At 39.5% G+C, this 24,606-nt stretch overlaps 1 long non-coding RNA gene and 1 pseudogene across 1 annotated transcript in view; both read right to left on the bottom strand.

Moving 5' to 3' along the window:
* The window catches only part of LOC147830118 (uncharacterized), a 110,228-nt gene that overhangs the window by 15,952 nt on the left and 69,670 nt on the right, over positions 1–24,606 (bottom strand). The window lies entirely within an intron of this gene.
* LOC101699250 (PALM2-AKAP2 fusion protein pseudogene) lies at positions 12,628–15,943 on the bottom strand (annotated as a pseudogene).

Below are 24,606 nucleotides of genomic sequence, written 5' to 3'. Positions count from 1 at the left end.
TCTATTATAGCTAAGATTTGCTTTAAAATAATCTAGCAAAAAATATAAGTGGGAGGGCTGGGGATTTAGCTCAGTGGTTTTGCCGCCTGCTGCACAAGCACAAGGACCCAAGTTCGATCCCTAGTATAAAAAAATAAAAAATTTTAAAAAATTAAAAAAACCATATATGTGGGAGTATGGCTGACACAAGGTGCTGGAACATGGGGCTCTGTGGAGGCTGATGCGACCCTTGTGGTTTTACGCCCACGTAGCTTCTCTTCCAGCTGGGAGGAAGGTTTGATTTCTTTTTTTTAAATTTCCATTTTGTCACAGACTCTTTTATTAAATATAATAAATATAATAAAAGTGAATTATTAAAAATTAAATGATTTAAAACTGGACATAAAACTGTAAGTCCAGATTTTTCATTGGATTCAACATACACAAAATTATATTTAAATAAATATCAGAATAGACCTGCCATAGGGAAAGGCAAAAGAATTTTTAAACCACATGTTTTTCATGGAATATGTATACATAATGATAAATACGAGAACTGCTATTACACTTAATTTTTTGTCAATCCACAAATATAATTTTATCAGCAAGTTATGAAGATAGCAATTCCCCATATTAAATCAAGTTTGAGGGTGGAAGGGGTGAAGGGAGGGCTAGGAATGGGGAAAAAATAAGAACCAAGATGCATTATGTAAAGGTAGAGATCCCAATGAGAAATGTAACTGTTGTATACCTAAAATGTACGAATAAAAGAATTTAAGTAATTAAAAAAAAACATGGGGCTGGGGATTTAGCTCAGTGGTTTCGCCGCCTGCTGCGCAAGTGCAAGGACTTGAGTTCGAGCCCCGATACAAAAAAAACACAAAAAAACAAGTTTGAACAAAAAGCACTTGTCCATCAATACATAAAATCTGACAAATGAGCTTACTTCCTGTTTGTCGCTTTATCCAATCTAGGCCGGAGGACTTTGCTGCTCATGGAAGATGGTATGCTCCTATGTTGTCTGTTTGGGGCCAGGGATTTAGCTCAGTGGCTCCGCCGCCTGCCTCGCAAGCGCAAAGTCCTGAGTCTGATCCCTGATACCAAAAAAGAAAAAAAAAAAAAAAGAAAAAAACAACTTGTCTGTTTCTTTGTCGTGATATTCCTAGCGGAGAAATCGGCCTCGCAGGATGTGTTAATGAGAAGAGCAGAATGAATTTTCAAGTAAGTTTGGCAAACTCAAAATATTCATTTTTAACTTTTATCAAAAATGAAGTAAAAAATGAGATGAATAATGTTTTTTATTTCAAAATTAATCTTCAGTTCCTGATCAGTAGCCAGTTCCATGGTTATCCTGCAAAGTTATAGTTCAATTTAAATTATCTTTTCATGAAAGAAATAAATTCCAGAGCCATAGATTTCTTAGATGGCCATTACCTTTTGATAGAAAATAAAACCCAAATTCACAGAGGTACAGATGTACAGTAATAGGCCATCATCTATATTACTGTTTTTGAGACATGTCATAAAAATATGTAGAAATTTGAACTTTGGGGTTTGCCTCTTAATCTTTTCTTGTATTTCTTCCTTATATGGAAGTTTTAATATCATTAAAAATTCCTAAAATATCGGACAAATCCACAAGTCTGAATGTCCATTCTGCATTTTAAAACTGATTCGTTATTTGGAAGAACCATGAATTTGTTCTACATTTTATTCCTGATAGATTTTTCTCAACAACCATGTACCTCAGCATGAAATGAGAGATTATTATGCTCTATTTCTACATTACCATATAAAAGGAGAATAATCTTCAATGCATTTGCTGTAATGTAATTCACACATTCTTAATTTATCATTGAATGTATAATTAGTTCACTTGATTATTTCCCCCTTTGCTAGCAAAACTTTCTCAGTGAAGGAAGCAGGGCACTAATTTATAGTCTATCACAACTTCTTTAATCCAAAGTGACTTTTTGACATTGCAGCTGTGGTATCAGAACTAAGCTCTGAAACAACTTTGTTGACAATATATTTTCTGATAGTTTTATATGATTCAGAGCTGGTTGTGTTAATCAACAATGAATTTAAAAAGAACTATTTATTTTGTCATCATGTTCTAATTACACACATATGAGAATTACCATGTTAGCAAATCAGAGCTTTCTCTGAGTTTTAATGAAAATTTTTTTTCTGGATTTATTTGTTCTCTGGGTTAATTTTTTCTATCACTAGGTCATTCCTAAGTATATCAAGGTATGTCATTGAAATATGGAGGTAAAATAGCACAGGAGTAAAAATAAACGATTACACTATTACCTCTCTAATTTAACTAATAATTTGCTAAATTTAAAAACAAACAAAATTTAATAAAAATTAAAACTAAGTTATGGGAAAGGCTATCTTTCTTCCAGTGAAGGTGTTTGGACTCCAGCAGTGACCTCTGGAGAAGATGTTTCTATTCTAGTGGACCAATCATGGGCATTTACATGAAATATCCTCAAAGTACAGAAAGATACTTCACCAGACTTTCAAACTCATTGGAAATACCCTCCATTGTATACATCGGGCACCTCACTTAGAAAATTTCTGATTTCTTGTTTGGTCTGAGGAGAATTGTTCAGACTACAAGAAGGAGACTAGAAGTAAATTTTCCTCATTGTAATTGAACCACTTGCCCCTTGGTGACCTAGGTCACTGTGAGTTCATGAGTAGTGAAGGTAGAACTCACAGAACAGTTTCTAAGTCTTCAAGTCTGAAAACCAAATTCCTCAAGGAAATCCTGAGGACCACAGCAAAGTGCATCCCCTTCCCACCACTCACCTTCAGGCCAAGGTCTCGGTATAGCTATTTTTGACATTCTTAAACGTTTCAAACTAAAAACAGAAGGTCAAACTCTGAAAAACAGGATGATGAGAGAAGCCCAGTGAGGCCTCTCCACAATTAGTAGAAATTGCCACTTTTTCCAAAATCAGTACCTGGAGCCCTTAGTTGAGGAAAAGGTATGCTAGTAACTTCACATTCTGAAACATTTAGGAATTAAGAGTAGAGCTGCCCATGTAAAATGAGGGGTGGGAAGAAAGGAAGAAGTTTAAAAGAGCAAAATTTCTAGCAGTTACTGAAAACGTATGGTTCTTTTACCTTGATACTTCAAAAAGTTGAGGCCCACACCCTGTGGCCTGACCTCCCTGATGTCCGGTCCCGTGATAGCACCACTGTGACACACATGCAATAGGAAAGCTAATTAATTAAAGCAAATTCACTTATATCATATGACTATAGAAGCCTTGGAAAATAAAGATGGATGTTGTGTGTCATCTAATACTGCTTGATTAGAAGACATTTACTCAGTCAAATCACTTAAAAAAGAAAAAAACTAGAAATTGAGGCCTGGAGGCCCGTGTGGCTCTGTCATAGCCTCTGTTGCCCTATGACCTACCAGGGTGGGAGATCCACGGGGAAAATGCTGAAAGCCCTGGTACCTGAAAATGGACCCTGCAATCTGAATGAAAAGCCTGCATTAGCTTCCTGGAGGGTGAAATATCAGAGGGGAAGGACTCAAGGTGCCCTAGTTTGCAGCCAGTTCACCTTACAACCAGTGCCAAATAGCCACAATCAGAAAAGAATTTCCCCATGACATATCCCAGAAGTCTAATACAAAGTCAGAATCTTAAAAGCTGTTAGTAAAAAGCAAACAAAATCATGTAGGAAGGTAAACCCATATGAAGGTAAGACTTCTCAATACAAACCTTAAAGGCCAGGAAAGTTTGGAGTGAAATGTTTCAATCCTTAAAAAAAACTACTCTCTACTCAGACTAATATATTCTGAAAAACTACCTTTCAAAATTGATGAAGTAATAAGGCCTTTCCATGACAAAAACAAAAAAAAGCAAACAAAAAACCTTAAGAAATTCATGGCCACCAAACCAGGACTCCAAAAATTTCCAAGGATATCCTAGAAAGAGACAATGAAATCAACACCACCAAAAAGCCTAATGGAATGACTATATCAGGCACAGTGAGCAGTTAAGTAAAAGGGAAAAATAAAGGGATCAGCAACAGAAAAATAATACAATGACAGGAATAAGTTAACATCTTTTGGTAATGCCCCTCAGTGTAAATGGCCTCGATTCTTCCCCAAAAGACACAGATTGGAAGAGCAGATCAAAAACAAAACTCAACACTATACTATATATATATATATATATATATATAAGACATATTTAATCAAAAAAGAAATTCATGGACTAAAAATAAAATAATGGAAAACAATATTGCATGCAACAGGAGCCCAAAGCCAAGCAGGAGTAGCTATCCTATTTTCAGACAAAATGGATTTCAAGACACAAAAATTCCACCGAAATACTCCTAAAACTAATAAATAAATTCATCAAGGTAGCAGGATACAAAATCAAGACACAAAAATCAATGGCATTCCTTTACACCAACAATAGACCCACCAAGAAAGAAATTATAAAAACAATACCACTACAATAGTTTTTAAAAAATTACATACATAGGGATAACTTCACATGGAAAGTGAAAGACCTCTCTAATGAAAACTATAGTACTCTACAAGAGAAGATCTAAGAGGACATCAGATAATGGAAAAGTATCCTTTTTCTCGATAGGGAGACCCAATATTATCAAAATGCCCAGAGTATCAAAGTTTATATATAGATTCCAATCAACATGCCAATATCATTCTTCACAGAACTAGAAAAAAACCCCTAAAATTTATGTAGAACTAAAAGAGACCTCAAATAGCAAAAGGAATCCTAAGCAACAAGAACAAAACAGGAGGCATCACAGTCGCAGATATAAAGTTGTAATACAAAGCTACAGGGATAAAAACAACTTAGTACTGGCATAAAACAGACAGGCAGGTCAGTAGAACAAAATAGAGGCTACAGAAACAACCCAAGGCCCATTCAGTGACCTAATCTTTGACAAAGGGGCCAAAAACATACTCTGGAGGAAAGATACTCTCTTTAATAAATGGTGCTAGCAAATCTGATTATACACATGCAGAAAATTGAAACTAGATCCACATCTCTCACCATGTACTAAAATGCATGAAAGATCTAGATATTAAAACAGAAACACAACCTGCTGGAAGATAAAATAGGTAAGACTTTTGAACACATAGGCATAGACAAGGACTTTTTGAACAGAACCCCAAATACACAAGAAATAACATCAATAATCAACAAATAGGATCATATCAAATTAAAAATCTTCTGCACATCAAAGGAAACAAACAGAGTGAAGAGACAACCTAAAGAATTGGAATAAAAGTTTGCTAGCTACTCCTCAGAGGACTAACTAATGTCTATAATATAGTCTATAATAATTATGTCCGTAATAATGTCTCTAATAATGTCTATGATATATAGAAGTCAAAATAATTAGACCTCCTCCCAAATAAAAGACCCAATCAAAAATAGGCAATTGAATAGATACCTCTAAGAAAAGGAAGTACAAATAGCCAATAAATACATCAAAAGTTATTCAACATGTCTGGCCATTAAAGAAATGCAAATTAGAACAACACTAAGATTCTACCTTTCTCCAGAAAGAATGGCTATCGTAAAAAACCAAATAATAGCAAATGCTGGAGAGGCCTTGGGAACAAAGGAAGATTCCTACATTGCTGGTAGGAATGTAAACTAGTACAACCACTATGTAAATCAGCATGGAGCTTCCTCAAAAAACTAAAAGTAGCAATTCCATTCGACCTAGCGATTCCCCTTCTAGGTATCTTCCTGAGAGAGTTTAAGGCATCATATTACAATAATACAGGCATATCCGCATTCATGGCAGCACATCTCATGATAGCTAAATCTTGGAAGCAGCCTGTATGTCCATCAACAGATGAATGGATAAAGAAAATGTGGTGCATATATACACAGTGGAGTACTACTGTGCCATAAAAAAGAATAAATTTGAGTCATTTCTAAGAAAATGGATGTACCTTGAGACCATGATGTTAAATCAGACACACATGCTTAAATATTGCATGGTTTCTCTTATATGAGAAACCCAAAATATAAATAAAGAGAAAAATAAAAGATAGGTAATAGGAAACAGGGAGACAGATCTTTTGCAAATGTAAATAAGACCAAGAGATGGAGGGAGGGTCAAGAGAGGGAAGGGAAAGGAGAAGTAAAAGGAATAGGCTGTTAGGTACATGTGACAACTCCCCATGATGAATATATAATCAGTATGTATTACAACCACAAACTAATAATAATTTTTAAAAGATCTGCATTTCTGATTTACATTGTAGTTTTTTGAGACAGGGTCTTGTGGTATTGTCAGGCTGGCCTTAAACTCACTAGCTGGCCTTGAATTCACAGTTGTACTCCTGCCTCAGCCTCCCAATTGCTTGGATTACAGGTGTGCGCCACCACACCTGGCTTCTGATTTACATTTTAAGACTGATATTGATGAGTTTGAGTCAGTCCAGCACATGACAGCTAGAGATATATAGAGATGTCTGAAAAATGTATAATATAAGCAATAATTGTACGATTTGGTTCATTCCTAGGGAGGAGAAGGCAGAACAAGGACTAATGACTGAGGACACTACTGGGACCTGGAATAACCTCTAACAGAAAGAAGCCACTCCCCACAATCAGCCTTTGTTAACAGAGGAGGGGCTGCTGTGAGAGGCTGCTTGAGCTTAGAGCTTGACAAAGGGGATCGTGGCCCTGAGTTGGGAATTCGATGCAAGAGTTTCCAAATCTGAGTCCATGGTAACTACTTCAGATGGGGTTTGGGAGAGAGACAAAGAATGATGTAGCCGAACATTTTAAACCCAGATTTACTTTTTAAATATTCCATTAAAAAAACGATAGCCCATTTCTTTTCTTTATTCACCCTTCAGATAATGTATTTCAAATATACTGCATGTATCACATGTTTAATTACATCATATCATCATTAGGTCTTCAGAGTCAAATATAAGCAGTCTCTTGGAATATCGGCTTTTTGCACCATTATGTTCTAAAATAACATATCCAGACTAAAATGGATTAAAATAAATATGCTTTTACTTTTCTGAAAGTTCAAGGTTATCTATTACTGCAGTTCATAACTAGTTTTATTTATAGGGATGTAACTGGCATTTGACTGAAAAAAAATGTTCCATCAGGTATGAGTGTGGGCTTCAGATAAAGGTCAGATTTTACTTAAGTTTTCATTTTTTTTCTAATAAATGATTTGTTGCAAATTTAACAAATCTGAAATAGTGCAGGGAAAGTGATAGCCTGTATAAGTTCAAATATATGAACTAATAAAAATCACCTTCTGAAGCCAAAAGAATAATATATATTTGTAATTTTACAACTGGGTGAGTACTATTTTAATTCATGTGGTAAACTTGTGAATTTAGTCAATTTAATTATAGAGGAAATGACTGCATTTTGTTTATTGCCTATTTGTTGTGATTAAAATTTATCAGAGGTAAAAAAATCACTCATGAGTGGTGGTTTAGAATTTTCCTAAATGCTTTGATGACATTTGGTGCACAGAAACGAAATATTTTATATTTCATGCTGAGTTATATTTCTTTATCACAAGCTGAGCTAGATTTGGTCAGAAGCAGCCTGTTGTAAATCACCAGCTGCTGTTGCAATTCACTAGAAAAAAACAAATTACAGAAAGATTGTTTATGAACATGAATCCCTTATTTTAGTCATTTGCCACAATTTTATTTTATAGTCTCATTACATTCTAATGCTTTCTCTATCATAAATGTGTCAATAATTTCTCTTAGTATTTCATATTAATTCATCAAAAAATTTTTACAATGCTATAAACTTGTTTTGCCAGAGATTTGGTTGGAAATGAGGATGCCCCCTCTACATACCGGTATCAGGGGTCAAATATCAAATTTATTTTTTAAAAGAGTTTATTGAGCATATTCTACATGGAGGGTATCACCTTAGGCTGGCAGTCCTGGGTAAACAATATAGACAAAGTTCCTGTTTTCAGAAACCCACAGTCTGATAGTAGAGACACAAGTGAAGAAACCATACTGTTATAATTCAGGGTAGCACTGGTGGGAGAGGGGACTGACACCTGCCTGCTAGCCAAGAGGCCATGGAAGCTCCAAACTTCTCTCAAGCCTCACCCTATGCATTACTTTGTGTCCTTTGTAATATCCTTTGTAATAAACCAGTAAAAATGTGAGTTCTGTGACCCACTCTGGCAAATTAATAGAACCTAAGGAGGGGCTGTGGGTCAGAAGCACAGGTAAAACAAACTTGAGCTTTCAACTGGCATCCAAAGTAGGAAACTGAGCCTCAGCCCATGGCATCTGATGCTATCTCCAGGTAGACAGTATCAGAATGTAATTGAATCAGAGGACACCTGTCATACCCAGTGGAACTGCCAGAGTATTCAAGCCAGATAAGTGACTTTGGGTGCAGACGAACCAGACAGCTGAATACAGCCCAAACTGCCACCCACATGTCAAAGACAACTAAGAACACACTTGCAGTAAAAGTTGAACTGGGAGGGAGGGGCTGGGAAAGGGAACAGCATCGCCCAGGGAGTACTGTCTCAAAGAAGCAAAGCTAGACTCGAGGAGGCAGTGAACAGGCACTGTCTGCTGCCAGGTCTGTGACCACCCTGGGAATTACAGAATGTTTTTGCTTCTGTATACTTTTAAGCTTTGCTATAGTTTGGACATCAGGTGTTAAGAGGTGGGGCCTATTGGCTGGCTTTGGATCATTTTGGGTGTGTCCTCCATTGGGATTCTAACCCCCTTATCTTCCTCTTTTCTATCAGGCTTCCTCCACCATGTACTCCTACCGTGATGTATTACCTTGTCACAGTTCCAACACAGCAGACTCACTCGATAATGGACTGAAAACTCCAAACCTATGAGCCTAAGAAAACCTTTCCTCTGTATAGGTTGACATTGTGAGGTACTTTGTTACAGTGATGGAAAGCTGACTAACACAGGCATTATCACAAAATAGTATTGCCTCTGTCTTGTTCTACTCTAGTCAGAGCATGGCTATTATGGTTTGGACACGCAATTTGCCCTAAAAGCTCATATATTGAAGGCTTGGCCCCTGCAGCAATGTTCAGAGCTGATGCTTTTAGAAGGTGACTGGATCATGAAGGCTCTAATTCCATCAGTAGATGAATCCATGTTGGATCATACTTTAATGAATTATTGGGAGGTGATGGAAACTTACCTAGTTGAAGGGAGTGGATCATGGGTGAGTGTATCCTTGGGGACTATATCTTGTTCCCAGCCCCCACCCCGTTCCTGTTCACCTTGAAGTAAGATGCTTTCCTCCAACACATTCTCCCCATCATGATGTTATGATTCACCATGGGCACAGAAGCAATGGAGCCCAATGGCCATGGACTGAAACCTCTGAAACTTTAAGCAAAAGTAAACCTTTCTGCATTTAGGTTGTTTTTCTCAGGTGTTCTGTCACAGCCATGGAAAGCTAATACAATGGCTTTGTCTGAGTATTGTTTATATGCTGTGGAAATTGTTTGTATACACTCAGGAACATTAATGGTGGTGGCTATTAGAGACACTTTCTGTGTTCTTACATAGAATCATGAATGAATAAAATGGTTGTTTTAAGCCTTTTAGTTTGGGGCTGGTTTTTAATTCAGCAATAAATAACCTGTAAGAGGCGTACCTTGCAATGCATACAGTGCTGTGTAGATTTTCCAACTCCTTCAGTGGTTATGTGTGGAGAGGCGCCAACCCCATGAAAAACAAAGGACAGGAAGGGGCCCAAGGTACACACACCTACAGCAGGCAGGGCTTGGTTGACAACTTCTCCAAGTGTGGCTCTGGCTTTCTCAGATCCTGCTCCTTTCCCATCTAGGCTTCACTCCTGGCTGAGGGGCAGCTGGGCCCAGGGCTGGGCCCCTGGGATCTCTTCTTTCACATCTCTGACAGGCACAGCCTATGCTCATCTGTTCATGAACAAACTATCTTTTCATATATCCTTCTGTGGGTTTGGCCATTTAAACCCTATTGAAGTCTATTTGCTTTGGTTGAATAATGTATCTGCCATGGATCTAGACATAGAAGACACTGACCATTTCACCTTGTGGATGGCCAATAAGAGTGAACTCTTCTGCTTTTCAGCCAGGTGATTTTAGCTTTAATCACTGCTGGTCAGCCCCTGGTCACAATCTCCTGGGTCAGGTCATGCTTCTTGCAGTTATTTCTTCTCTATTCAAAACTTTCAGTGAAATTCAGGAAAGAAAAAGAGCAGTAAATCTTACTTTCATCTTATAGACTGTTTCCTATTGACAGTTTAAAATGGACTTAAACATAACCAACTTTGGGGAGGTGTTCTCTCACTCAACCACAAGAATTTTTCTTCACTCTCAAAGCCAAAGGCAGTCATTATCAGAACCTGCCAAAGTCAGGTACAGAAGGGCCAGATAACTAAAAAGCAAATACTCATACTGGCTTCATGGAAAGGAAGAAAGTAAACCTCAAGAGGAAGACAGGGACATTTTCCTTGGTTCAATAATTTCCTGAAAGAAACTGAGAAGCACTTACTTTCTTTGACATGCTAAATTACATTTTATATGAGAAAGGTATTACTACTAATCACAGGAGACTTGTGAATTTCAATGGACCCTTCCTTCCTTCTTCTTTTTTTAAAAAAAAATTTTAGTGAGGTCTGATTTAATTATTGCTTTTTTTAAAAACAAAAACAAAAACATAGTTTTAAAACAAAGGAAAAATAACGAAGGCTGGTTAGTTGTTTTTTTGTTTTGTTTTCTCATGGCCCGAAATTGAACATTTTCTCATCCAGAAATGTAGGGCACCCAGTTAGTGAATGCCCTTATCATATTGCTTTAAATGACAGAAAGAGTAAAGCTGGTGTCTTCTATAGTATACTAAGCATGAATACAAAGTATGAGAATAAATAGGATACATTCCTACATGTCAAATTACAAAACTGCTCAAAACTTTGCAATTGTGACTGATAAATACCATATTAGGTCAATTTAATATTACGAATACTGTATCAGCTCAGTGCCTCTATATCCCTTTTCATAAAAAAGAATTTCTCACTCACTCCTGAAGCTGGAAAACAGCTTTGGAGGAAATAATTGTACACCCAGGTGCTTTGATTAATCTGGAAATTTAACAACACACATACTCTCACACACACACACACACACGCCCTTGTGAACATACTCTTTACACAAATGGACGAAGGTGTACACATACACACCCCATCTTTTGGATTTGTAGCTGATTCCAAGCCTGCACTTAAATTTCTTTATTATCCTGAAAAACACTGGTTGCTCAGCAAAAATAATCTCTCTTACTTCCTTATTTCCTCATTCTTCCCCCTCCCTCCCTTTTTCTTTCTCTACCTTCAGGACTTTAATGTTTCCTTTCTGGTTGATTCAAAACAATCTATCCTTCTCCCTATTATCTCTAGGCCCATTTTATAACACTAAAGAGTTTTAAACACCTTTTTATTTCTTATCACCTACCTCTCTAAGGCATTTTGCCCTTTTTTCAATTATTTCCACTCTAAAAATACCCCTACCATCTTGAATGAAGCTGTTCAATGTGTACAGATTTTATCTATGTTAGGGCCAGGGATTTAGCTCAGTGGTTTTGCCACCTGCTGCACAAGCTCAAGGACCCGAGTTCAATCCCTGGTACCAAAAAACAAAAAAAAAAGAATTGATTTTATCCATGTTTATGTACCCCTATCCCATCATAAAAATAGTTGTTGCCCACCAAAAATAGTTTTCATATGAAGAAACATAATTGTGAAAATGTGTTCTCCTAAACTGCAGATCGGTCAATAGTATAAGCAGACAAGATCCTAAAGCTAAAATAATCCATTGGTTTGGATTTCTTCCCCCCATCTTTCTCAACCTCCTAGTGCAGAATAGATTGCATCTGCAAGGTGAAGAAATATTGTCTTAAAAATATGGGTTTCGTGTACTGCAATCACTGATTGCTCCCAATTAAAAATAAGTAAGTGTAAGAGAAACCGAATCACAGCTGTCTCTTTTGGAAAACAATGGAGAGAAACACCACTAATTTTAGGGCTGCTGGAAAAAAATGTAGTCAACCCGACACCTCTGATGTCATGAGCAAGGAATGGGAAGCTGGCTCAGAGAAATATTTTGTGCTGTGTAGACCACACAGCCTATTGCTCTCTGAATGGCTCTATCACGACTGTGTTTCCCCATCAGCCAGCAAGGCTGGTCTCAGCTCTGCCTACAGCAACTCTGTTGATTTGCTCGTATTGTCTTTGCTCTTTTGGATCGATTGTAGACTAATCCAAATCCAGAGTCATCTTTGAGTGTCATAGAAATCCTTTCTCTTATGATCCTGGGTCTCAGAGTTTGATGAGTGGACATTCTTTTCACTTTATTTTTCAGCATTGTGTATTGAAGCTTCTGGTCAACATTAGGATTGCTGAGTTTGTATGCACTTTAATAAACAGTCCATTAAAATGCTTTGATTAGACAATTTCTTGGTTTCTTGGTATTCCAAGCACCAAAGAAGTTTCCTGGGCCGAAGGAAATGTATTCGTTGTCTTCTTCCTCCTCATTGGTGTAGATCCCTGCCTCCCAGCGCAAGGCCAGTGCGCTCTTTCTTTGGTTTACTCATGTGCCTCAAGGGCCTGGGGTGGTTTTGTAGCAGGAGGTTCTGGAGGGCAGCGACGGGGCATTCTTGGTCCTGCGGCTTGGGGTGCTCTGCAGCACTTGTCTCTGCTGCTTCAGCTCCTCTTCCCTCTCCTGGGCTGCTTGAATCTCCCCCTCAATCATGGAAAAAGTCTGCTTCTTCCTTGACCTCAGCTTGAAGGGCCCAACCATCCTGTCAGAGTCTTGAGTGGCCAGGAGGGAGGCTGTGCTTCTCAGCCCAGCTGCCTTGAGTACTTGCTGAAGTAGCCTCCTTCGGGCCTGGTCTCCTCCATGTCGATTGGGCTGCTGGGCTGCACAGCTGGCGGCAGCTGGGAGGGCCCCTTTCCCTGAGCACCCTGTCCTCCGCATGTAGGTTCTTTGGTAATACATCCCTTTTCTCTTGATCAGGAGAGGACACCTGAGGTGGCTCAAACATGCTCTGAGGCTTCTCTGAGCTGGGAGCCCTGGTTTCAGTTTCCTCCAGAGTTTCTTCTGATCCCTGCCATTCTGCTCCATCCTCGCTGGTTTGGGGCACAGCCTTATCCGCCTGCTCTGCTATGGCTTGTTGATTGGCATTCTGCACCAGAAGACCTGCCTGATATTCCAAGGAGTCATCCATGGATGGAGAATCTCCTAGGGTAGAGGAAGGGGAATAGAAACCATGATCACTAAATGACTTCAAGACCCCTTCTCGGCCCTCTGAGGGGTTTTCCATTTGTGGAGTCTGAGGTAGAGAGAATTCAGCCAGCGAGTTTTCCTGGAGGGCATTGGTTGTCTCATTGGAGGCACCACTGTCACTGATGTTGTCCATGCTGAAATTGTTGGACAGGGTCTCCAGGACATTGGTATCCTGGGACCTCACCCACAACACATCCAAACCTGAGTCAAGCTCCTCATGGGTCAAAGAGCCATTGACCGATCTTGAAAACTGATCCAAAATCCCACAGTTGTCATCCTTGTCCACAGTGAGGACAACGCGGGTGCTCATAAACTCTCCGTCTTCTGACCACAGTTTCAATAAAGGCCCACGTTTGGAGGGCTCACTGTAAGGCCCTTCCTTTCTCTGAGGGGTGGCAGTGCCTGGGCCTCTTCCACCTGACTGAGTCTCTGGCACACAGGGCGCTTTCTACCTCTTGGCCGCCGATGCACTGTCTTCCGGAGGTCCCACCATGGAAGCTGGTCTCAGGATGATGGCTGGCTTGTCAGAGCTGATGGACCCCAGAGGCCTGTAGAACGGCTTGATAGAGAACAGCCGAGGTGTACTCTGGCCCTTGGCCACTGCTTGCTTGGAATTCTCCAACAGCTGGAACTGTTTGCATGCTGCTGAGAAGTCGATCTGTTCTGTGACAATGTCCTCCTTTGCATTTTCAGTCCCACTGACGCTGACGGGAGCTTCATAAGAGGAAGCTGGGGCTGTGCAGAGCTGTGCTGGGGGCTGCTGCTGCTGTAGTTGCTGCTGTAACACCAGCTGCTCCTGCTAGGCCCTTCTCTCCTTGTACTTTTTGTGTGACTCCAGATGTTCCTCGTCCAGCTGCTCCTCAGTGGTTTTCTCCTGAGAAGGATTCCACCCCTTTGCTGCAATGCCAGGATTCTTCTTCACAGCCTGACTCTGGATGAGCTCCCTCCTCTCCTTCTCCAGCTCCTCCAGCTTCTCCAGCTTCTGAAGGCCTCACTTTCCGAATGCAGCACTGTTCCTTCTCATGTTCATCCTCCTCGAAGAGCTTGGAGGGCTTCTTGTCCTTGTGAAAGGGATGAAGCTCAAACTTGGCTTCCTTCTTCAGCGCGGTGAGTGTGAACTCCCCATCGCTGAAAGAACAGTGGGAGCTGGTGGAGGATCTGGGACACACAGGTGCCTGCAGGCTGAACCCCAGCGTACCTCGGAGCTGGTCAGGGGAGTGGCCATTCGCCCTTTCCCCCTCTGCCATAGTGTCAGAGGGCCTTCCACTGAGCTCGATGTGAAGAGGAGCCTGCCTGCCCACTTCTCTGTCAGCGGGCTCAGGCTGGGTGGCTGTGAAGGCGGGTGGGCTTATGCTGCTCTCCGGGATCGCTGCACCCGGCTCTGGGGAGGATGTGCCGTTGTATGTTCCATCAACCGCAGAATCACAGCAGTTGCCCTCCAGCACCTCGTCTAGATATCGGATCTCTCTGGCCACATCGTAATCCAGGGATTCGTGGTGAAGGGTGAGGAGGCCATTATGTGGAGGTGAATAGAGAGCTGATAGCAGACTCCAGCAGATTGGCACTATTGTTGTCTCTCGCTTTTCAGTTGGATATCATCCTCAGAAAGCTGGGGAGGCTTCTCTGTGCGCAGTCCTCGGCCTGGGTTCCAGCGCAGTACAGCCGCTGCCTCCTGGCTGGGGCATCCGGGACAGTCGGGGACTGGCGCCCCGCAGTCCCGGGCTGGGGCCAGTGCATCGCTCTTCCTTCCTTCTTGCTCTATCAAACTAGCAGAGAGCCAAAAATTGGTCAATGACGAGTCAGATGTATCGCTACAACTACAATAAACTGGACCATCCAGTCCTACCTACAGAATTCATCAGAAAATGCCACCATTAAGGTCAAAATAAAATATACATCAAAGCCACAATCACTCAGCAAAGTGTACCCTTGATAAAAAGCTCATTGGCCAGTTTCCTGGCTCTGCCCCTCTCTCTTTGTCATGAAAAAGTTTTGTATGTCAGTTTCCTTGTTTGTAGAATGTGTTTATGCCCTTCTCTCTGGAGTACTATGAGGAATAAGTGATAAAATCCAGAATGCCTTAAAAGTCTAAAATAATAAACATTTTTTCTGTGACATTTTATAAATTGATTTAATTTTTTACTTAAAATCCCACCATAATTCTATCATAGTAGGATGAATGGCAGAACTTAAAGTAGATCCTTCCCACAAGTTATAAAAATAATTTATGAGGTCCTTGAGAATTAGAGCCACTTCTAATTCACCCACACATCCACTATGACAATGTATCCCCTGAGAGCAGGTACCCAGAATATGTTTGTTGAATGGATACAAGATAGAATATTGAGTGGAGAGATGAATGGATGGATGGTAGATAGATGGAAGGAGGGGTAGATGGGCAAATTAGATGGATGGATGGATGGATGGATGGATGGATGGATGGAGAGCCCAAATGATAAGCACCACTATAGGCATTCAAGCTGTCAAAATATTAAAACACTTCAACAATGGTTGGAGAATAAGTGGCCCTTGTTGTTCTGGCCACCTTGGATTCTCATCCTCCCACAAAGCCTTCAGTCCTTCCCACAGTCCAGCAATTGAAGGGTTGTTGTCCCGAATACCAGTCCATGCTGGCAAGCAATCTAAGTGGTTCTGCCTGTGCCCCACTCAACTGAGAGTTATTGAGAACGGATGACCGTTTCAACAGTAGACTAGTTTTAAGCTACTAGCCATAATAAATCCTATGAGTGAGATGTAAATTTGTTATCAGTGTTTCTGTTATGGTTTAGATCTAAAAGTTCCCCCAAAAGTCTCATATTCAGAGATGGGGCCTGATTGGAAGGGGGATCTCTAGGGGCTTGACCTAGAAGGGTATATTCTCATCTCCTGCTTCTCCTGCCTCTCTCTCTCTGCTTCCTGGCAGCTATAAGTTGAGTGCTTTTTCCTCTTCCAGGCCCCTCTGCTGTCTTGTTTCTACCTTGGAGCCAGCTGTCCATGGACTCAAAGCCAAAATAAAGCTCTCCGGCTCCAGCTTGTTCCACCAGCTTACCACCAGGACAGGGTGAGGAGGACCGCCCCGCCCCGGGCAGGCCCACCAGCCAAGGGCTAGGCTGCGCGGGTGCCTCCAACAACACCCCCCAAACACACACACACTGGCCTCTAGCCTTTTGGCTGTGCAGCTACTTGGTTACACACTGCAGAGGCACAGGGGGACAAAAGCCATTGTCCTGAGTGGCAGAAGTGAACAACCGAGAGAGCGCCTCTCTCAGGCTCCCTGATGAAAACTGAAGCCCACTGGAAAAGTGAAGGGAATCTCTGCAATAAAGGCACACCAGACCACCGTGGTTGGTAAGTTGGAGGGATCATCAGCTCCCATCAGAAACTAGACTTTCTTCAGGGGAAAAGCAGCTGAAACCTGCAGTAGAAACTTGCAGAGTGCAAACCTGCAGGAGGACAGGGAGCTCAACTTGGGACTTGCAACCAGAAATCTGCCTGAATCTCATGGGTCTGGGACTAGCTTACTGAGACTCATTGCCTTATAACTGCACACTGCTGCCCACATTGTCTGTTGTGATAGCAGAGACATAACCTGAAGGAGGCCCTTTATTTTTTTAAAGGTGATAGATTAATAACTACCACAAATTGTCATTCTCTAAGAGGTAGTTGATGCTATGGTGTTGCTGATTGTATGACTTGGGCTAAGGTGTTGTGATTGATCTAATCAGTTGTCCTTCCTGGTGTAATGAAAATGAGATAGCCTCAGAGTCATTAGAGACTCAAAATCTAAAGACCAGCTATATCTGGAAGACACCTCTAAGAAGCAATCATTCCATAAGGGTTTTAAATACATCAACAAAGATACTTACAATAAACAACTTCAAAATATCAACCCAGGAACTAAACGAAGGACAGTACCAAAAACAAAAATGAGAAGACATTTAAGCAAGTCACAAACCCAGACTTCCACCCCACAAAAGGCAATTTCTGGGGGAAATGAGGTGCAAAAGTCTGATAATCAACCACCTGGACACCCTGAACTGATAGCACAGGAAGTAACAAAACAGATGAATGAGGCTCTAGAAAAATTCAAAGTAGAAATAATCTCCCAGATAACTACAGAGATGGTGAGCAGAGTGAAAGACATGATTAGAGGTTCTAGAACAGAAACTGATTTAAAAAAAATAGATGAGCTCAGAAACATGCTGGAAGCCATGAATGCCCAGCATAAGAAAGAAATGGAAACCATGATCACCCAACATAAGAAAGACATGGAATCCATGAAACAGATTTAAACAGATATTCAGGAGATTAAAAACTCCATTGAAAGTATGCAGAGCAGATTAAGAGAATCTGAAGATAGATTATCAGATATAGAAGACAGGATTGTGGTAAAGGACCATGAAAACAGAGATTTCTTAAAAATAGTACAGGATCATGAGAAATCAATTCAACAGCTGCTAGATGATGCAAAGAAGAATAACATAAGACTGACAGGAGTCCATGGAAAAACAGAAGAAAGTACAATTGACATAAAAAAACTGTTCACAGAAGTAATAGTAGAAAACTTCCCAGACAAAGGAGGAGAATTGGACATACAGATAAGTGAGGCATATAGAAATCCACCCAGCCACGAACAAAAAAAATCTACACCTAGACATATAATAGTCAAGATCCCAGAAACCCAACAGAAGAACAAAATCCTACAGAGAGTGAGAGAAAAGAAACAAATCACCTATAAAGGAAAGCCCGTCAGAATCACGGCAGATTTCTCAACACAAACCCTCAAATCAAAGAGAGACTGGAGTGAAGTATTTTGAGCCCTAAAAGAAAATAACTTCCTACCTAGACTGCTGTATCCTGCAAAATTATCTTCCAAAATTGATGGGGAAATTAGATATTTCCATGACAAAGAACACCTGAGAAATTTCGTGAACACCAAACCAGCACTCCAAACAATTCTAAGCAATATCCTAGAAAAAGGCAATGAAGGTCACAAGTCCATGAGGCTCAACAGAGAGAAGCCACTAGACAAGGTAAGAAACTAAAGGGAAAGGGGGAAAAAGAAATAAGTGCCAACAACAGTAAAACATCATGACAAGGATGAGACAATATCTATCAATTATAACTATCAATGTTAATGGCCTCAATTCACCGATCAAAAGAAGTAGGCTGACAGAATGGATTAAGAAGCAAAATCCACCAATATTCTGTACACAAGAAACACACTTAACTCAAAAAGAAATTCATAGACTGAAAGTAAAAGGATGGAAAATGGCTCTCCATGCAATAGGAACCCAGAAAAAAGCAGGGGTAGCAATCTTATTTGCAGACAAAGTAGATTTCAAACCAAAACTAATTAAGAGAGACAAAGATGGTCACTACATCCTTGTGAAGGGAACAATCCAAGAGGAAGAGATGACAGTCTGAAATATATATGCACCAAATACAAATGCCCCCAACTATACAAAACAAATATTAATGGACATCAAAAGCCAAATAAGCACTAATACAATTTTAGTGGGGGACCTCAACACCCCACTATCACAAATAGACAGATCTTCTAGACAAAAAGTTAACAATGAAATTCTAGAACTGAACCAAGCTATTGAACAAATGGACTTAATAGATGTTTACAGAGTGTTCCACCCCACAAAATCAGAATACACATTCTTTTCAGCTGCACACAGGTCATTCTCCAAAATAGACCACATGCTAGCTCACAGGACATGTCTAAGTCAATGCAAAATAACTGAAATTACCCCCTGTATATTATCAGACCATAGTGCAATAAAATTGGAGATCAATAACATGAGAAACTGCAAAACTCACACAAACACCTGGAAATTGAATTACACCCTCCTGAATAACCAATGAGTCACAGAGGAAATTAAAGAAGAAATTAGACAGTTTCTATAAGTAAATGATAATGCCAGTACAACATACAGGAATCTATGGGACACAGTGAAAGCAGTTCTACGCAGGAAATTCATAGCAGTGAATGCCCATATTAGGAAAACAGAGAGAACTCAGACAAATAACTTAATGCAGAACCTCAAACTCCTAGAAAAAGAAGAGAATAACAAACCCAAAGCCTGTACAAGAGAGGAAATTATAAAGATCAAAGCAGAGGCGCCTGCCTCGCAAGCGCAAGGTCCCGAGTTCGATCCCCGGCACAAAAAAAAAAAAAAAAAAATCAAAGCAGAAATCAATGCAATGAAGACTAAGAGAACTATACAAAAAATTAATGAATAAAAGTGTTGTTTTTTTTGAAAGAATAAATAAAATTGATAAACCTTTAGCCAACCTTATCAAAAAAAGGAAAGAAATTACTCAAGCCCATGCAATTAAGAACGAAAAAGGGGAAGTCACAACAGAACCAGCAGAAATCCAGAGGATCATCAATACCTACTTCAAGAACCTGTACTCTAATAAAATGGAAAACACAGAAGAAATGGACAAATTCCTAGATACATATGAATTGCCAAAGTTAAATGAAGAAGATATAGAAATTCTAAACACCCCAATTACAATGAGTGAAATTGAAAATGTAATAAAAATTTCCCAACAGAAAAGCCCAGGTCCTGATGGCTTCACCGCTGAATTCTACAAGACATTTAAAGAAGAACTAATGCCATTACTCTTTAAACTCATCAAGGAAATTGAAAGGGAAGCAAGGCTTCCAAATTCATTCCTGGAAGCAAGTGTGACTTTGATTCCAAAACCAGGGAAAGACCCAACCCCAAAAGAGAACTACAGGCCAATCTCCCTAATGAACATAGATGCAAAAATCCTCAACAAGATACTGGCAAACAGAATACAGAGTGTCATCAAGAGGATCATACACCCTGACCAAGTCAGATTTATCCCAGGGATGCAAGGATGGTTCAACATTCATAAATCAATAAATGTAATACACTATATATATACATATATATATATACACACACACACACACACATATATATATATATATACACACACATATATATATACTTTTTTTTGGTACTGGGGATTGAACTTGGGTCCTTGCATTTGCACAGCAGGCTGCAAAACCACTGAGCTAAATCCCTGGCCCCATGTAATACACTATATTAACAGAGTCAAGGACAAAAACCATATGATCATCTCAATAGATGCAGAAAAGGCATCTGAAAAAATCCAATACCCATTCATGATAAAAACCCTACAGAAAATTGGAATAGAAGGTCTTTATCTCAACCTGATTAAGGCTATTTATGAAAAACCAAGAGCCAACATCATACTAAATGGTCAAAAACTGAAAACTTTCATGATAAAATCAGGAACAAGACAAGGATGCTCACTATCACCACTCCTGTTCAATATAGTTCTGGAAACATTAGCCACAGCAATTAGAAAAGAGAAAGAAACAAAAGGAATAAAGATAGGAAAGGAAGAAGTTAACCTGTCATTATTTGTTGATGATATAATACTTTACATAGAAGACCCAAAAAACTCTACCAAAGGACTTCTAGACTTAATTGACAGATTCAGTAGAATAGCTGGATATAAGGTCAACACTCAAAAAACAATATCCTTCTTATACACAAATAGCAGAGTCACTGAGAGAGAAATTCGGGAAACAATTCCTTTTATAATAGCATCCAAAAAAATGAAATATCTAGGAATCAATCTAACAAAGGAAGCAAAAACCTCTACACTGAAAACTACAGCACCCTGAAAAAGGAGATCGAGGAAGATATAAGAAAATGGAAAGACATCCCTTGTTCCTGGGTAGGAAGAATCAATATAGTGAAAATGATCATACTTCCAAAACTGCTATATAGATTTGATGCAATGCCAATTGAAATTCCAACAATATACTCACAGAGCTAGAGAAAACAATCCAAAAATTCATTTGGAACCAGAAGAGACCTAGACTAGCTAAAACAATTCTAGGCAACAGAGACATGGCTGGGGATATCACAATCCCTAACTTGAAACTGCACTACAAAGCTACTGTGATAAAAACAGCATGGTACTGGCAAAGAAACAGACCCAAGGATCAGTGGAATAGATTAGAAGATGCAGAAACAACTTCAGACATACTCAGCTACCTCATCTTTGACAAAGGAGCCAACCACCCTCATTGGAGGAAAGATAGCCTATTTAATAAATGGTGTTGGAAAAACTGGATTTCAACCTGTCAGAGATTAAAACTAGACCCATATCTATCACCATGCACTAAACTAAGATCAAAGTGTATTAAAGATCTAAATATTAACACAGAAACACTAAACTGCTTGAAGATAAGTTAGGTAGAACTCTTGAAGATATTGGCATAGGAAAAGACTTTATGAACCAAACCTCAGTAGCACGGGAACTAGCAGAAAGAGTCAACAACTGGGATCTCATCTTATTAAAAAGCTTCTGCACTGCAAGAGAAACCACCAACAGAGCTAACAGACAACCTACAATGTGGGAAAAAAATTTTTTTTTTTTTTTGGTGCCAGGGATTGAACTCGGATCCTTCCACTTGTGCAGCAGGTGGCAGAACCACTGAGCCAAATCCCCAGCCCCTAGGAAAAAATTTTTAGCAGCTGTAACTCAGACAAAGGGCTACTATCTAGAATATATAAACAACTGAAAAAAATCAGATCCCCCAAATTTAAAGATCCAATTCAAAAATGGGCATCTGAAATGAACAGACATTTCTCAGAAAAAGTAGGAAAAGCAGCAAATAAACATATAAAAAAATGTTCAACATCACTGCTCATTCGATAGATGCAGATGAAAACAATACTGAGATTCCACCTCACCCCAGAAAGTGTGGCTGCTATCAAGAAATCAACCAATAACAAATGCTGGCGGGGCTGTGGAGAGAAAGGAAGCCTTCTCCATTGTTGGTGGGAGTGCAGACTGGTGCAATCACCACTATGGAAATCAGTGTGGAGATACCTCAAAGAACTAAGGCTGGAGGTCCCATTTGACTCAGCTATTCCCCTGCTGGGTATTTTCCCAAAAGAATTAAAAGAACCATACCACAGAGATATATGTGTACCCATGTTTATTGCATCACAGTTTGTAATAGCTAAAGCTTGGAACCAGCCCAAGTGCCCATCAACTGGAAACTAAATAAAGAAGATGTGGTTGTTTTATAAAATGGAGTACTACTCAGCCATAAAGAATAAGAAACTAGAGTCATTTATAGCTAAATGGATGCATACTGAGGTCATACTCTTAAGTGAAATAAATAGGACAAACATGTGTATATACCGAAGTTTCTCTAGTGTGAGAAACTGAGAGTGTAAATAAGGACTGAAAGGATTAATAACTAATAATTGATACTTTGAAATAGGAAAAGGTCCAAAGGGGTAGTGGTGGTGGGAGAAGATGGGGAAAGGAAAGAAGGGAAAGGAAAAATTATGAGAAAAGAAAAAAAATGGTAACGAAATATGTAAATAGGGAAGGGTGGAGGGGTGAAGGGCACATAGGTAATGGGGAAAAAATAAGAACCAAGATACATCATGTACAGGTACAAGCACCCATTTATAAATGTAAATGTATTGTATACCTAAAATATACCAATAAAAGAATTTTAGCAAAAAAATATAAACAAACCTCTCCTTTAAGTTGTGAGTGTCAGGTATTTCATCTCAGCAACAGGAAAGTGACTAATACAATTTCCCACCCTATAGGATATAACTTCTTCAAATATTACATTGTGGCCAGGCATGCTGGCACATACCTATATTCCCGGGTACTGAGGAGACTGAGGCAAGAGGATTCCAAATTCAAGGCCAACCTGGGCAATTTAGTAAGATCCTATCTCAGAGTAAAATATTTTAACAGAGAAGGAGATATTGGGGAAGTAGATCAGTGGTAGAGTGCTTGCCAAAATTGCCCAAGGCCCTGGGTTCAATCTCCAATATTGTAAATTTTTTTCATTTTCAAAAGGTTACATTGTAACCTGAGTTCCTTTAAAGCTTTAATTTTTGTTGTTGAATTTTGTAAATAATGATTTGCCTTGTGTAGGATAACTACTTTCATAAGTAATTATTTATTACTTTAACTCACTTTTTAAAAAAAAATTTATTTATTGGTACATTTCAGGTATACAATATAATCACATTCATCATTGGGAATTTGCACCTTTACATAATCTCTCTTGGTTCTTAGTTTTCCCCCTTCCCCTGCCCTCCCTTCAACCCCTCTATCCCTCCCTAATTACAAAGACTTTGTTTCCACTTTTTCATTTTCTCATATTAATTCCATTCCCTTCTTTCCTTTCCCTTACACCTCCCACTTCCCCTTCCCCTTTGCCCCTTTTCTTCCTATTTTACAGTATCTATTAAACCTTTTAGTCCTTATTTACACTTTCCGTTTCTCACTCTAGAGAAACTATTCGGTATTTACACGTGTGTCCTGTTTATTTCACTTAAGAGTATCCCCTCAATGTGGATCCATTTAGCTTTAAATGTCTCTAATTTCTTGGTTTTTGTGGCTGAGTAGTACTCCATTTTATTAAACAAACAAACAAACAAACATTTTCTTTATCCAGTCTCCAGTTGATGGGCATTTGGGCTGTTTCCAAGTTTAGCTATTACAAACTGTGCTGCTATGAACATGGGCGCACATATATCACTGTGGAATGATTCTTTTAATTCTTTGGGGAAGATACCCAGCAGGGGAATAGCAGGGTCAAGTGGGACTTCCAGTCCTAGTTCTTTGAGGTATCTCCATACTGATTTCCACAGTGGTTGCACCAGTCTACACTCCCACCAGCAGTGGAGCAGGGTTCCTCTTTCCCCACAGCCCCGCCAGCATTTGTTATTGGTTGATTTCATGATAGCAGCCATTCTTTCTGGAGTGAGGTGGAATCTCAGCATTATTTTCATTTGCATCTCTCAAATGACCAGTGATGTTGAACATTTTTTCATGTATTTATTTGCTATTTCTACTTCTTTGTCTGAGAAATGTCTGTTCATTTCAGATGCCCATTTTTGGATTGGGTCTTTAAATTTGGGAGGTCTGGTTTTTTTAAGTTCTTTATAAATTCTTAACTCACTTTTTAAATTTTGTTTTGTTTTTTTTTGTTTTGTTTTGTTTGGTACCGGGGATCGAACTCGGGTGCTTGCTCTTGTGCAGCAGGCAGCGAAACCACTGAGCTAAATCCCCGGCCCATCTCACTTTTTAATAGTATGTGTTTTAGGGACTTCTGTGGTGGACAGTGTTTTCTCTGGGCATTATGACCAGTGAATGCATCTAGAAAGTCCTTCATTACACCCTAGAAGAACTTGTGATCATTGTGTCGCCGCCCCAAGCAGAGTTCAT

Source organism: Heterocephalus glaber, unplaced genomic scaffold (genome assembly GCF_053883595.1).
Source record: "Heterocephalus glaber isolate CG9 unplaced genomic scaffold, H.glaber_assembly_v1.0 deba00000331, whole genome shotgun sequence".
In the NCBI taxonomy this organism is placed as follows: domain Eukaryota; kingdom Metazoa; phylum Chordata; class Mammalia; order Rodentia; family Bathyergidae; genus Heterocephalus; species Heterocephalus glaber.
This window is presented reverse-complemented; position numbering and strand designations above follow the sequence as displayed.